Here is a 12629-nt window from a genome sequence, read left to right on the forward strand (position 1 = left end):
CATCTCCACCATCTCCATCACCTCCATCATCTCCATCATCATCATCATCTCCACCATCTCCACCATCTCCATCATCTCCACCATCTCCACCATCTCCACCATCTCTATCATCATCATCATCATCATCATCATCATCATCATCATCATCATCTCCACCATCTCCATCTTCTCCACCATCTCCATCATCTCCACCATCTCCACCATCTCCACCATCATCATCATCATCTCCATCATCATCATCATCATCATCATCATCATCATCATCTCCACCATCTCCATCATCTCCATCATCATCATCTCCTTTGGGGGAGGAGCCATGTTTTGGGAGTTACCTCAATTTTTTTTCTTTTTAACTAGCCCTTGTGAGTTTCATCATGATGGCAGGTTATGACTGCGGCTTGTGTGGCCAAAAAGCAGCACAGAAGAGCTTAGGGAAACTCAAGCAACTCCTATGGCAAGCTCAGCTGGGGACACTAAAGACACTGGAGCACATACCACTGAATGTCAGCTACAGCTATCTTCCAAGGCAAAAGAGGCCAATGTCATCTTAAAAATCAGCGGAAATTTCCATTTACAGCAGGTCTCCCTTGACCAGCCCTGTCCTGGGCAGCCTTGAGGGGGGGGGGGCTGCTGCCTATGGACATGGCTGGACATGGCAGAGAGGTGTGGAGATCCTTCTTCAGCCCCTGGACGTCCCTGGAGATGGGCCGTGCAGCCGGCTGGGGGTGGCCAGGTCAGCTGTCCTCACCTACAGCTGGCTCTCCCCACCTGACCACCTGTCAGCACTGCAGGTACTAAGCACAACCCATGAGCCCACAGGCAGAACCTACACAGATTGCACTAAACTGGGTTTCCAGGCACCCCACGAAGAGCTTGAAATGGGATTATCTCTTCCCAGTGCTTCCTCATTGTTTCCCTGTCAAGAAGAGGAAAAAGGCGTTTCCTTCCACCCAAGGAAACACTGGGCAATTTTTATGTGTGTCATTAGATAAGGTTTTTTTGTCCCTTTAATCTGTCACCATTAGGTTTTGCATTAGGATAAAAATATCAAAGTACACAAATCTTTAAACATCTTAAAGTAAATTGATGACAATGTCTAAACCAACTATTTCGAAGCCACACCAGAAAGTTCAAGCATGTTAACTCCTTAGCAGAGAGGGGCATGTTAACACCGTTCAAACTGCTTCACCTTCTAAAACACCGTTGTTTCCATGTCCTTTATGTGTATGTGTGTGTGCCTGCTTGCATGTGTGTATGCATGTGTGCCTGGTTGCATGTGTGTATGCATGTGTGCCTGCCTGCGTGTGTGTATGCATGTGTACCTGCTTGCATGTGTGTATGCATGTGTGCCTGCCTGCGTGTGTACCTGCTTGCATGTGTGTATGCATGTGTGCCTGCTTGCGTGTGGTGACTCGGGGGTCAAGCTCAGGTATCATTCCTCAGGAGGTCACTGAACCTGGAGCTTGCTCTATTAGCTAGACTGGCTGGCCCGAGACCCCCGGGATCTTTACTCCCCACACACTTAGGTTACAGACATGTGCTGCCATTCCTAGCTTTTACATGGAGGCTGGAGATGGGAACCCGGGTCCTCATGCTTGCTCAACAACCCCTTAGCACACTGTGCCATCTCCCCAGCTCTAGCATGATCATTTTCAAAAACTCGAGTTGATGTTGCTGTGAATTTCTTGAATTTCCCAATATTCTTGGCAAATCCTTTCATAAGTAATTTGAATTAGCAGAAAGAACTTAATCTAAGGATTAGGAATCTCATTTCCAATCCCCCAAAATTAATGATGACCACTGATGGCCCATGGCATCCAAATAAATCGGGGGAAATAGCTATTTAATTCTTTTAATCTGTGTGTATGTACATGTGCGTGCATGCTTGCTCACGTGTGCATACATGGCATGGCATTGTGTGGAGGTCAAAGGTGAACTCTGTGTAGTAGAAGGCCTGTTTGTTTGTTCCCAGCTGCCCATACTCCCGAAATAACCACACAGAAGCTATATTATTTGTAATATTGTTTGGCCAATGGCTTGTGCATATTTCTACCTCACTCTTATCTTTTAAATTGACCCATTTCTATTATTTTATATTTTACCATGAGGCTCACGGTAAATCTTTCCCTACCAGCAAGATTCTGTCTGGCAGCTCGTGTCTTTTTCCTCTTGTGGCTCCATGGCATCTCCTTGACTCTGCCTACTCTCTCTAGATATATCTCTTCCAGCCTGGCTATATTCTGCTAAGCCATTGACTGAAAACAGCTTCTTTATTCATTAACCAATAAAAGCAACACATATACAGAAGGACTTCCCACACCATTTCCCCTTTTCTGTTTAAATAAAAAGGAAGGTTTTAACTTTAACATAGAAAAATTACATATAACTAAACAGGTATCAAGCAAGAATTACAGGTACAATATTTATATCTACTTTATCTTTTATCATAACTAAGGATAATTATATCTATCTATTCTTCAACTCCATCAAAGACCCCAGAAGAATATAATATAATTCTTTTAGTCTGTGTGTATGTACATATGTATGCATGCTTGCTCATGTGTGCATACATGGCATGGCACAGGAAGTGCATTGTAAGCAACTTTCTAAACTCTAGAATTGACAGAGACATCTTGCTGCCTGGACAGTCACCCAAAGTTCTTTGTTAATGCAGGTACCCATATTTAGACTGCTGGCCCATAGTATCTGGCAGACTTTTCCATGAAGCAGGAAATTTCAAAGACAGTTCCACCTATATTGGCAGTTTGTCAGTCACTTTCTTCTGTGTTCTGCAGAATGTCTGGTAGACTCTTTCATGAAGCAGGAACCCCAAAGAACTGTCTCACCTTCTTTAGGCAGCTTCAGCAGTCATTTTTCTGTGGGTCCTGCAAGTTCAGTCAAACACTTCAGGCAAGAGCAATTTCTTGCCCAAATGGCTAACAAACACCATGAGGAGTCTCTTCAATGCCCATTTTCCTCTTGAAGTAGATTGGTGCAGCCAGGAGCAGATGTGTCTCATTGTTATGAAACGTCCTAAGTTATTAAAACATTTTAAATGCCATACTCTGAAGGTCTCTGAAAGATTTGTGGAATACCTATCTAACTGAAATATATCTCTATATATCTAGAAAACCTAACTAACATGACTAGATGTTTGACTATTATAGATGATTATCTATTAACCTGCATTTCTTAATTATACATTGCATTTTTAAATGAGCTGCACAAACACAATACCTTAATCAAGAGCAGAAATATACACATAACAAAATTGATCTTAAATTTGTATCAATAAACCAAGTTCCGTACCAATGCAAATATCTATAGCATATCCCCTTTAAATGTAAAGAAACATTTATAAACAATATTTAGGAAATTTGAGCTTAGTTCTCTCCAAACTGCTTCCTGCTCTTTTGTTGGGCAAAGTAATTTTAGGGGTGTTTAAAGTAAATTTAGAGCTACCTTTCAGGGGCTCTTGGTCCATCAAACCACATTAGTCTGGAAGCAATCCACAGGTTCTCATCTTCTGTGGAAACAAAAGAAGAACCTTTTTTTCAAAGCAACAAATCCTTAGACCCAAATTCTGAAGTCAAAATGCCTTTAAAATATATATGCTGGTTTAGCTTAGTAGCCCATACAATGAAATGCCTATGTACTTAGCTCATTCACAGTCAAAAAATTTAAAGAAAACACAATAATATACATAATCCAGATTCTCTGTATATTTTCCATCTTCATGTGGCTTATTTTTCATACTCTATTACTTTTTCTACAAGTTTACTCTGTCTCTTTAAAGATTTTGTTTTATTTTTTTAAAAAAACATTTACTTCTTTTTATACCTCTCTGTATTCTTTTTCTTCTTTTTCCCAAGCCTACATATATTTATCTGACACGGTGACCCATTTAGAGGTCTTTCCATCTGGATTTCTCTTTATTGCATGCACATCTATAGTTATTTTCTGACCAGGTGTTTTGTTGTTGTTGTTTGTTTGTTTGTTTTTGTTTTTTTGTTTTTGTTTTTTGTTTTTGTTTTTGTTTTTGTTTTTTTTAATATTAAGCAAGCGTAGCTACAACCAAGGCTGCTTTGCCTTTTGGCTCTGCCCAGTCCAACATGGCAGAGGTCTGTGCACTGCCTCTGCAACCATGCACACCACCCCCGTTCCAGGTATGCAGCAGGTCTTTATCACACCATTAAGCAGTTTATAACACACTGCTCACAAACCCCATTCAAGTGCTCAGCCTCCTGAAAGAGCCAGAGTTTGTGCTGACAGCATGGACCAGGAAGCTGCCGTTTTGAAACCATTTGGGTTTTTTCTGCTACTGCTGAATCAGGAAGACCTCTCTTAAGGGAGCTGCAACATGATGCCAGCTGAAAAAAAGAATGCAGCTAAACATTTTTTTTTGTTGTTTTTTGTTTTTTGTTTTTTTTTTTTTTGTGTGTGTGTGTGTCTAGAATTCCTTTCAGAGCTTCCTCAGCTTTTACGTGGATGTAGTCAGCCCCATGTTGGCATGCTAATCTGTTGTTGGAGGCCTGCTTGTTCGTTTCCAACTGCCCAGACTCCCAAAATAATCACACAGAAACTGTATTATTTGTAATACTGTTTGATCAATAGCTTATGCATATTTCCCGTTCACTCTTATCTCTTAAATTAACCCATTTCTATTGTTTTATATTTTACCACAAGGCTCATGGCCTACTAGCAAGGCTCTGGCTAGAGGCTCACATCTTTCTCCTCTGGCAGCTCCATGGTGTCTCCTTGACTCCACCTACTCTCTCTAGATATATCTCTTCCAGCCTGGGTATATTCTGTTAAGCCATTGACTGAAAGCAGCTTCTTTATTCATTAACCAATAAAAGCAACACATATACAGCAGGACTTCCCACTCCAACTCTGGGGGGCCTTTTCTCCTTTCCTTTTTACATGGGCTCCAGAGATTGAACTTAGACTTGCTCAGCAAGAACTTCTACCCTCGCAACCATCTTGCTGGTCCTGTTTAAGTTTTTGAGTCCAATTTTATATCTCTGCATCTGGGTGTCCTTTGCATTCCTTGTTTCCGTTACTGGTGGGAGCATTTCACTTGTATGATTTGCCTGGGCTTTGTAGTGATAGTTCACTTGTATTTTAATAAATGAAGCTTGCCTGAAGATCAGAGAGTAAAACAGCCCACTGCTCAGCCTTACAGACCATACAGTAATGACACATATCTTTAATCCCAGTAGCCACACTAGTTTGCCATAGAAACTGGGTGGTCATGGTACATGCCTTTAATCCCAACACTAGAGAAGAATATAAGACGGGAGGAGATAGCTCTCACACAGTCTCATTCTGAGGATTCCTGGAGGCAGGATGGCTATTTTGGACTGAGGTAAGAGCCAGGGATTGACTGTTTTGCTTTTCTGAACTTTTAGGTTGAACCCTAATACCAGGCTCTGGGTTTTTATTAATCATGTTACAGTGCTTTGGGACTTGATGCCTCTGGTGTCATTGCCAAGAGCAATGTCCTGAGTCCTGTTTTCATTTTTGTGCAGAGAGAGGTTAAGGGTCCCTCGTTTATGCCTGCAGTTCATCTCAATTCTCTCTCTCTCTCTCTCTCTCTCTCTCTCTCTCTCTCTCTCTCCCTCTCTTTCTCTCTCTCTGTCTTTGTATTTCCGTCTCTCTCTCTTTTTAAAGGTATGGTAATGGTCCAGTGTCTTCATTTACATGGGCACATCCAGTTTTCTTGATTTCACTTCCTGGCAAGGTCAGCCTTTCTACCTTTTGTAATTTGTCCTCTGTGTTGAAGTTCGTCCTGCCATTTCAACAATATACCTGTGTAACATTATGCTAAGCAAAGGAAGCCACTCAGGTGAATGCTGTATGCTCTTGGGCATATGTAGAATCTAAAAGGATTGAGTTTGGAGAGGCAGGGTGTAGAATGATAGCTGCCAAGGGCTAGGGCAGGCCGTGGGGTGGTGTAGGTGTATAGCTCCCATTATGTAAGATGAGGAAGTTCTAATGTTTTGGTGTGGAGCCTCGTGCCTCTGGGGAACTGCCTCACACACCTGGGAAGAGGGTAGGTGTCCAGGCAAGTGCCCAAGGATGCTGGATCTGGGGGGAAGCGGCACCTGCTTCCATGTCATTTACCTACCCTGCCAGTAGGGGGAGTCGGGAAATGCCGAGACAAGCTGAAGACAACTAGAACAAGAGCGGAACTGACAGCGTGAGTACTCCATTTGTCTTTGGGCAGCTTTGACAGGGCCACTCTGCTAGCTCTGGCCTGCAGAAAGGAAGCACATGTTCTCTGCAAAGTACCATGTGCTTTTCCTGGGACTGAGTTGGGGTGCTGACTACAGGTGGGGGATACGTCATCCTTGGCTTGAGCATGTAATGTAAGAAAGCCTGTCTCGGGGCTGGGCAGAACTTACCTTCCTCAGCCCCATGCCAGGGTCCAGTGCCTTCCCATCAAGCACTCAGCCTTCCCCATAGACCCTCCAGTGCCCCACTCAGATGCCAAGGGAGAGTGAGGGCATGGGCCGCTTTTCTCTTTCCTTTCCTTCCCTTTCCCTCTTTCTTTCCCTTTCTTTCTTTCTTTCTTTCTTTCTTTCTTTCTTTCTTTCTTTCTTCCTTCCTTCCTTCCTTCCTTCCTTCCTTCCTTCCTTCTTTCTTTCTTTCTTTCTTTTTTTTTTTTTTTGAGACAGGAATTCTATGTGCAGCCCTGGCTGTCCTGTAACTCACTCTGTAGATCAGGCTGGCCTCACAGAGACCTACCTGCCTTTGCCTCTCAAGTGCTGGAATTAAAGGCATGTGCCACCACCTCATTCTTAAAGGCAACATGAACTAAAGGGCACATGCTGACACTTGTCACCTGAAGCCAGTGCTTGCACGGTCTTCCCTCCGTGGACTCTCTTCCTCCTCACCACAGTGCCATGGGAGCTCTGCTAGTCCCACTTCACGATGATAGCAGGAGGTCCCAAGAAGCTGCAGGATGCACGCTTTGCCCTCTAAGAGCACATATATAGTATGGGTGGCAGCTCCTAGGATCCATATGAGCATTAGAAGGAGGTTAGGTAAACCTCAGAGCTGTGGTGTGACAGCCAGGTGACACAGTGGACTGAAGACATCAGTCCTGTGCAGGCACCTGGATAAAATATGCATACCTTTCCTTGTGATGGTTATTACAACATACAATGTCACAAAGTGTCTGCTGCAGGTACCCTTACCCCCAGCACACACACCTGAAAGGGAGATTCAGACATCCCCCCGGCTGGTAGGGTAAGGCATCCAGCTTGGATCACATAGCAGCCATTTCCCAGTTAGGCTGCCCTGCTGAGCTGCATTGGTCCATGTGACAGGGGAGGGGCTGCAACAGGTGCAGCACAGGGTGTAAGGGTGTCCCTCCTCAGAAACTGGAAGCCCAGTTGCAGTGGGGGCTGGCTGGCAGAGGCATCACCACCCTCATGACTCACGGGGAGATGGCAGCTTTACATATTTAAGAGGAGCGTGGCCGGTTTCTTATCTGAAGTATACTTCCCTGGAGAGACCACCACCATTTGATCTATTTTTGATTAAAATGTAAAAATTAAAAATTAAATCAAATGGTGGTTCAACTCCTTGGGGAGAACACACTTCAGTTATGAAGTACTCCCCACAGCAACCTTGGGACTCTTACGGCGGCATCGTCTCGTCTGTAGGTGGTCTTTTTATGTCACACGTAATTAAAATGAATTGCAATGAGATCCACCGATGACTGCCTTCTGTGTGACGACCTGCGGCTGGTGCTTCCCAAGCAGGTCCCCAGGGGTGTAGTCTCCAAGGTGAGCTTTGTGGTAGTGGCAAGAAATCCAAGGGTGCCAGACCTGAGGGAAGAAGGGACGTCTTCAGCACACCCCAGGACCTTCCCTTGTGACCGGTTCTGCCACAGAGAGAGTGTGGTCAGAAGCTAGGAAATGCACTACCGGAATCTAGTCTGTGGCTCTCTGTGTCTAAACACTTGGCTGCCTCAGTGGGGAAAGGATAGGACTGGGGATGAGTGCAGCTCCACCCCGGTGCAGCATTTGCACTGGATTCATGCCTAGAGGACTAGGCCTAGATGTGGTTTCTGAGCCACATATCCTGTTGTGTGACTGGTCATGCTGTGGCCACCTGACGCCCTCTTGGCTGCATTTATGTTTTGAAATCTGCTTTGAATGAGCTGCTGGAGAAGCAAACACTTCTGGGACACAGAACACCTTACTCTGTGATGGAACGCAGCACTAAGGCATTTCTTTCTTTTAAAAATTGTGTGTGTGTGTGTGTGTGATATGTCTGTGCATGGATGTGTGTGTAGCACAGCAAGCGTGCTGAGGTCAGAGGACAACTTGGTGAGTTGGTTCTCTCCTTCCACACACAAGGGACCTGGGGATTGAACTGGGGTCATGCGGATTCCGCAGTCAGAGCTTTCCCCACTGGACCCTCTTAATAGTATCTGCTAAGGCATTTCTGTTGGCAGCATTGGCCTCGACCTTTGCACGGAGAATCCCTCCCTGGAAGCCAAGACACACCTCTAGAAGCACCGGTGATATTTTGAGGCAGCCAGTGGTTGGAGGGAAGGCGGGATCTGACCCGGCTTTCTGCTTTAGGACCCTGTGTTCTGTCTGGCAGCAAGGATGTGGCCTTCCATTCACAGCCAAGTTGGATTTTAGGAGCCAAAGAATTCACTTCCCTGCATTTGTGACTCTGCAGCTGGGTACAATTTGCAGCCCTGAGCAAGGCCTTGCCCAGACTTAGCAGGAGCCCAGCAAGCAGCTGAGCCCAGGGAAGCCCCTCCCTTTCCCTAGGCAGAGCTCCATCTTCAGGACCTGGCCCATCTACCTGGCAGGGAGAAGTGAAAGGGAGGAAAGAGGAGGCGGGGAGATGGTGGGGACACTCAGCATCAGAGATGGAGGTGTCACTGTGGCCTTTAACATTCTTTCCAACCCCGGAAAGCATCACATCCTTTTTCCAGTCTCTGTGGCAGTCTTGTCGCCCTCCCATCATGAGTGACCTGGTTCTGAGCCATGATAGCTCAGTCCTTCCGTCTGGAAGAGCCCACCTGCCCTCTCAGCCTCCTCTCTATCTCCGTCTGCTGTAGCCCCTGTGGTGATTTCTCAGTCATGTCCTCATTCAAGGTGCCACCTAGGCCAGATGTCAGCTCCGTCCCAAGCTGGAGTTCTCCCTCTCTGTGTCTTGTTCTCCCGCTGGCCCCAGCTGCCCCATCTATCCTGTCTACCCATCGCTCCCCTTCGCTTTTCCTTCTCCCTGCCCCCTCAGTGCCACAGATTGGAAAGACGTGTGGATTCTGTCAAGGTCACATAGAAATTAGAAAGCCACCTAGCTCTACCCTAGGTTGAATAGACACCCTTGTTCTTCAAAGAAGAGTTATGAACACCTCTAGGACGTATGTGTGGAGATATGGAAACTTCTGAAAGACCAAGTCATGTTAGGATTAAGTTTGGGAGTTTGGGGTTGCAGTGGGCTGCCGGACTCAGGTCATGGCGTGGTGTGTGGGAATGTGATTGTGGGTACATTTCTTTTTTCTTTTTCTTTTTTTTAAATATGTATTTATTTATTTAATGTGCACTCGTGTTTTGCCTATATATACTCTGTATGAGGATATTGGATCCCCCTGGAATGGGAATTACAGACAGTTATAAGCTGCCATGTGGGTGCTGGGAATTGAACCTGGGTCCTTTGGAAGAGCAGCCAGTGCTCTTAACTGCTGAGCCATCTCTCCAGCCCCTGTGGGTACATTTAATTCTTTTCTTGATCTAGGCATGTTCTGGATTTGTGGTGAAAGAAGGGGTACCTAAGTCTGATGTAGGAGGGTCATCTTTTTCTATCTGTTGCTTTCATTGGTTAATTAATAAAGAAACTGCTTGGCCTCTGATAGGGTAGAATTTAGGTAGGCGGAGTAGACAGAACAAAATGCTGGGAGAAAGAAGCTGAGTCAATGAGTCGCCATGATTCTCCCACTCCAGACAGACGCAGGTTAAGATATTTCCTGGTAAGCCAGCTCGTGGTGCTACACAGAATATTAGAAATGGGTTATATCAATATGTAAGAGCTAGCCAATAAGAGGCTGGAACTAATGGGCCAGACAGTGTTCAAAAGAATACAGTTTCTGTGTAATTATTTCGGGTATAAAGCTAGCCGTGCGGGAGCCAGGTGGCGGGAAGCGGCCCGCTGCCGCTCCTTCAACATAAGTCAACAGGACTGTGTGGAGAGACTTTGTGATTCCTGTCTTAGTGCAGCATTCACTGAGGAGCCACGGAGCAAAGCGATACAGGTGGTAGGGTGCCCACTGCCAAACAGGAGGCATGCCAGTCTTAGTAGTGGGGGTTTTAGGAGGTTCTCAGTTTTGGTTGTTTGTGGATGGCCTTGGGGAGGAGTTTTGGAGTTGCTATGTTTTGTGTCAGATAATTCCTCTAATTTAAATTAGCTTTAAGATTTTAACAATTTTCTTAGAGTTTCTAAAACTATCAGTATATTCTAAATGTTGATAATTTATTTTAAAAATTTCAACTCCTAACCATCACTATTTTGAAAAATAAAAACAACTCACGGTCAGTAGATGCTTTGAAAATCCAAACACACTTAAAACTGGGGGCCAGCAAGATGGCTCAGCAAGTAAAGGCACTTGCCAGCAAGGCTGGGACCTGGGTCTTATTCTCATGACCCACACAGTGGAAGAAGAGAACCAGCTCCTGCAAGCTGTGCTCTGACTTCCACGTGCACACTGTCGTGTGCATGCACCCACTCCCATCACCCTTCATCCCTGAATAAATAAAAATACAAAAAATAAAAATATATGTTGAGCAACTAGGAAAGTGAGCTGTGACCACCTTGCACAGCTTCTTGTGGGCCTTCTGCTGCCCTGTTCCCTTTCCTTCCTAGATTTTCCCCTGGATTGTGTAAAGGCAAATCCACACTATTGTTTTGATCCATTCTTTTTCAACCTTCTTTTTATTTATTCCATGTGTCCTTTACATCAGTATCTTCATCCATTCATTTCACTGTCCCTTTGCATCTTCTCTCAACCCCTGTACTTCACCTCCCCAAATTAAAACAAAATTTAAGAAAAAAAAAAGGAAAAAAAAGGGAAAAACTTTAAAAATCTCGTCATGGAAACTGTAGTGTGACAGAGTGAGTCACACAGTAAACCCCTTTGTCCATGCGTCTTTATTTGTAAGTACTCATTGCAAAGAGTCATTAGACTTCAGTATGTGTCTTCAACAGATAAGGATGTTTGACATAGTTACCACATGTAACAACAACAAATATCAATGGCTCCTTAGCATAAGCCTATCACCAGTTTGGTTTACTCATAAGCCATGCTACCCATCCCCTCCAGGAGTTGTTCTTCTGCTCTTGTTGGCATCAAGTAGGTTTTCAGAAGTGTCGGGGGCACGCTGAAGACAGCAGGTGAATGAGTAGCTCTGGTCTCAGAATGAGGCGTGGATAGACAGAGCTACAAGGGTGAGATTTCTACTGTTTTCAGGGTTCAAACGTCACCTGGCTATCAAGGGCAAAGAGAATTTTTGAAAGCTTCCCGATAGGTCGAGCGTGGTTCCTTCCAGAAAAGCAGGCTGAAGGAACTCACCTGCATAGATCTGTCCATGAACTCTTCTGGGAACATGAATGTAATAAATCAGCAGGGTTTTTGTTGTCTAACACATTTTCTTAACTGGGTGATTTAACGATGTCTGTATTGTGCCAAAGCACTTAACATTTGCAAAATTATCTTTCCATCTACAAGCTGGTTGTCCTTAGTACAGACTGTAATCCAGCCCTGGAAGCCAAAAGGCACCAGCCACCCCCACACAGATAGACACAGCTCACATCTCCCCTCTGTATGCCTGTGGCAGTCAGCCTACGGATGTGTGCATGGGTGTATACCTGAGTACGTGCATGTGTGTGTACACTCACGTATATATGCATATGTCTGCCTTTATAGACATTATTTGTATTTGTGTCCATTTATGAGTGTGTGCATATGGTTTCATGTGTGTTATATGTCCGTGGTTGTGCACGTACATGTATATACATCTTTGGATGTAGAAGTGAGTGCATGGATGTTTGTGCATGAGTATTCACACAACCTGTTAAAATTATAAACAATGTCCTGCAGTTTTTCCACTACTGCCTTAGAAGTAGTTAGTTATTGTGAACCATGTATTATTACATTAAACAGATACACTGTAGTCCATGTGACCGGAATCCTATTGAGAGATAATCTGTGTTGCTCTTAGGTTGTTGTTTTTTTTTTTTTTTTTTTTTTTTGGTTGATGATGTTAAATCAGAAGTTGTTAAACCTCTTAGGCTAAAATTCAAATAAAATCAACAGAATTTGAACAGCTTACTGTTAAGGTGGCAAAATTTTGGAAAGCATAGATACTAGAGATAAAGATGTTAGCAGATTCTCTGCTGCTGTTCATCGACACAAAACAGACAGAATGGCAAAAATCCCCATTATTTTTTCCTTTTTGTTTTTGAGACAGGGTCTTACTGTATAGCCCTGGCTGGCCTATGAACTGTTATATAGAACAGGCTGGCCTCAAACTCATGGCACTCTACCCTCTAAGAGCTGGAAAACAAGGTGTCTGCCACCATGGCTGGTGAAATCCCAGCGC

The 12629-nt window shown here is 44.4% G+C and overlaps 1 pseudogene; it reads right to left on the minus strand.

The window, feature by feature from the left end:
* LOC130879893 (nucleolin-like) overlaps nt 1–12629 on the minus strand; it is a 46525-nt pseudogene that overhangs the window by 2069 nt on the left and 31827 nt on the right.

This window comes from Chionomys nivalis, chromosome 8, assembly GCF_950005125.1.
Source record: "Chionomys nivalis chromosome 8, mChiNiv1.1, whole genome shotgun sequence".
Taxonomy (NCBI): domain Eukaryota; kingdom Metazoa; phylum Chordata; class Mammalia; order Rodentia; family Cricetidae; genus Chionomys; species Chionomys nivalis.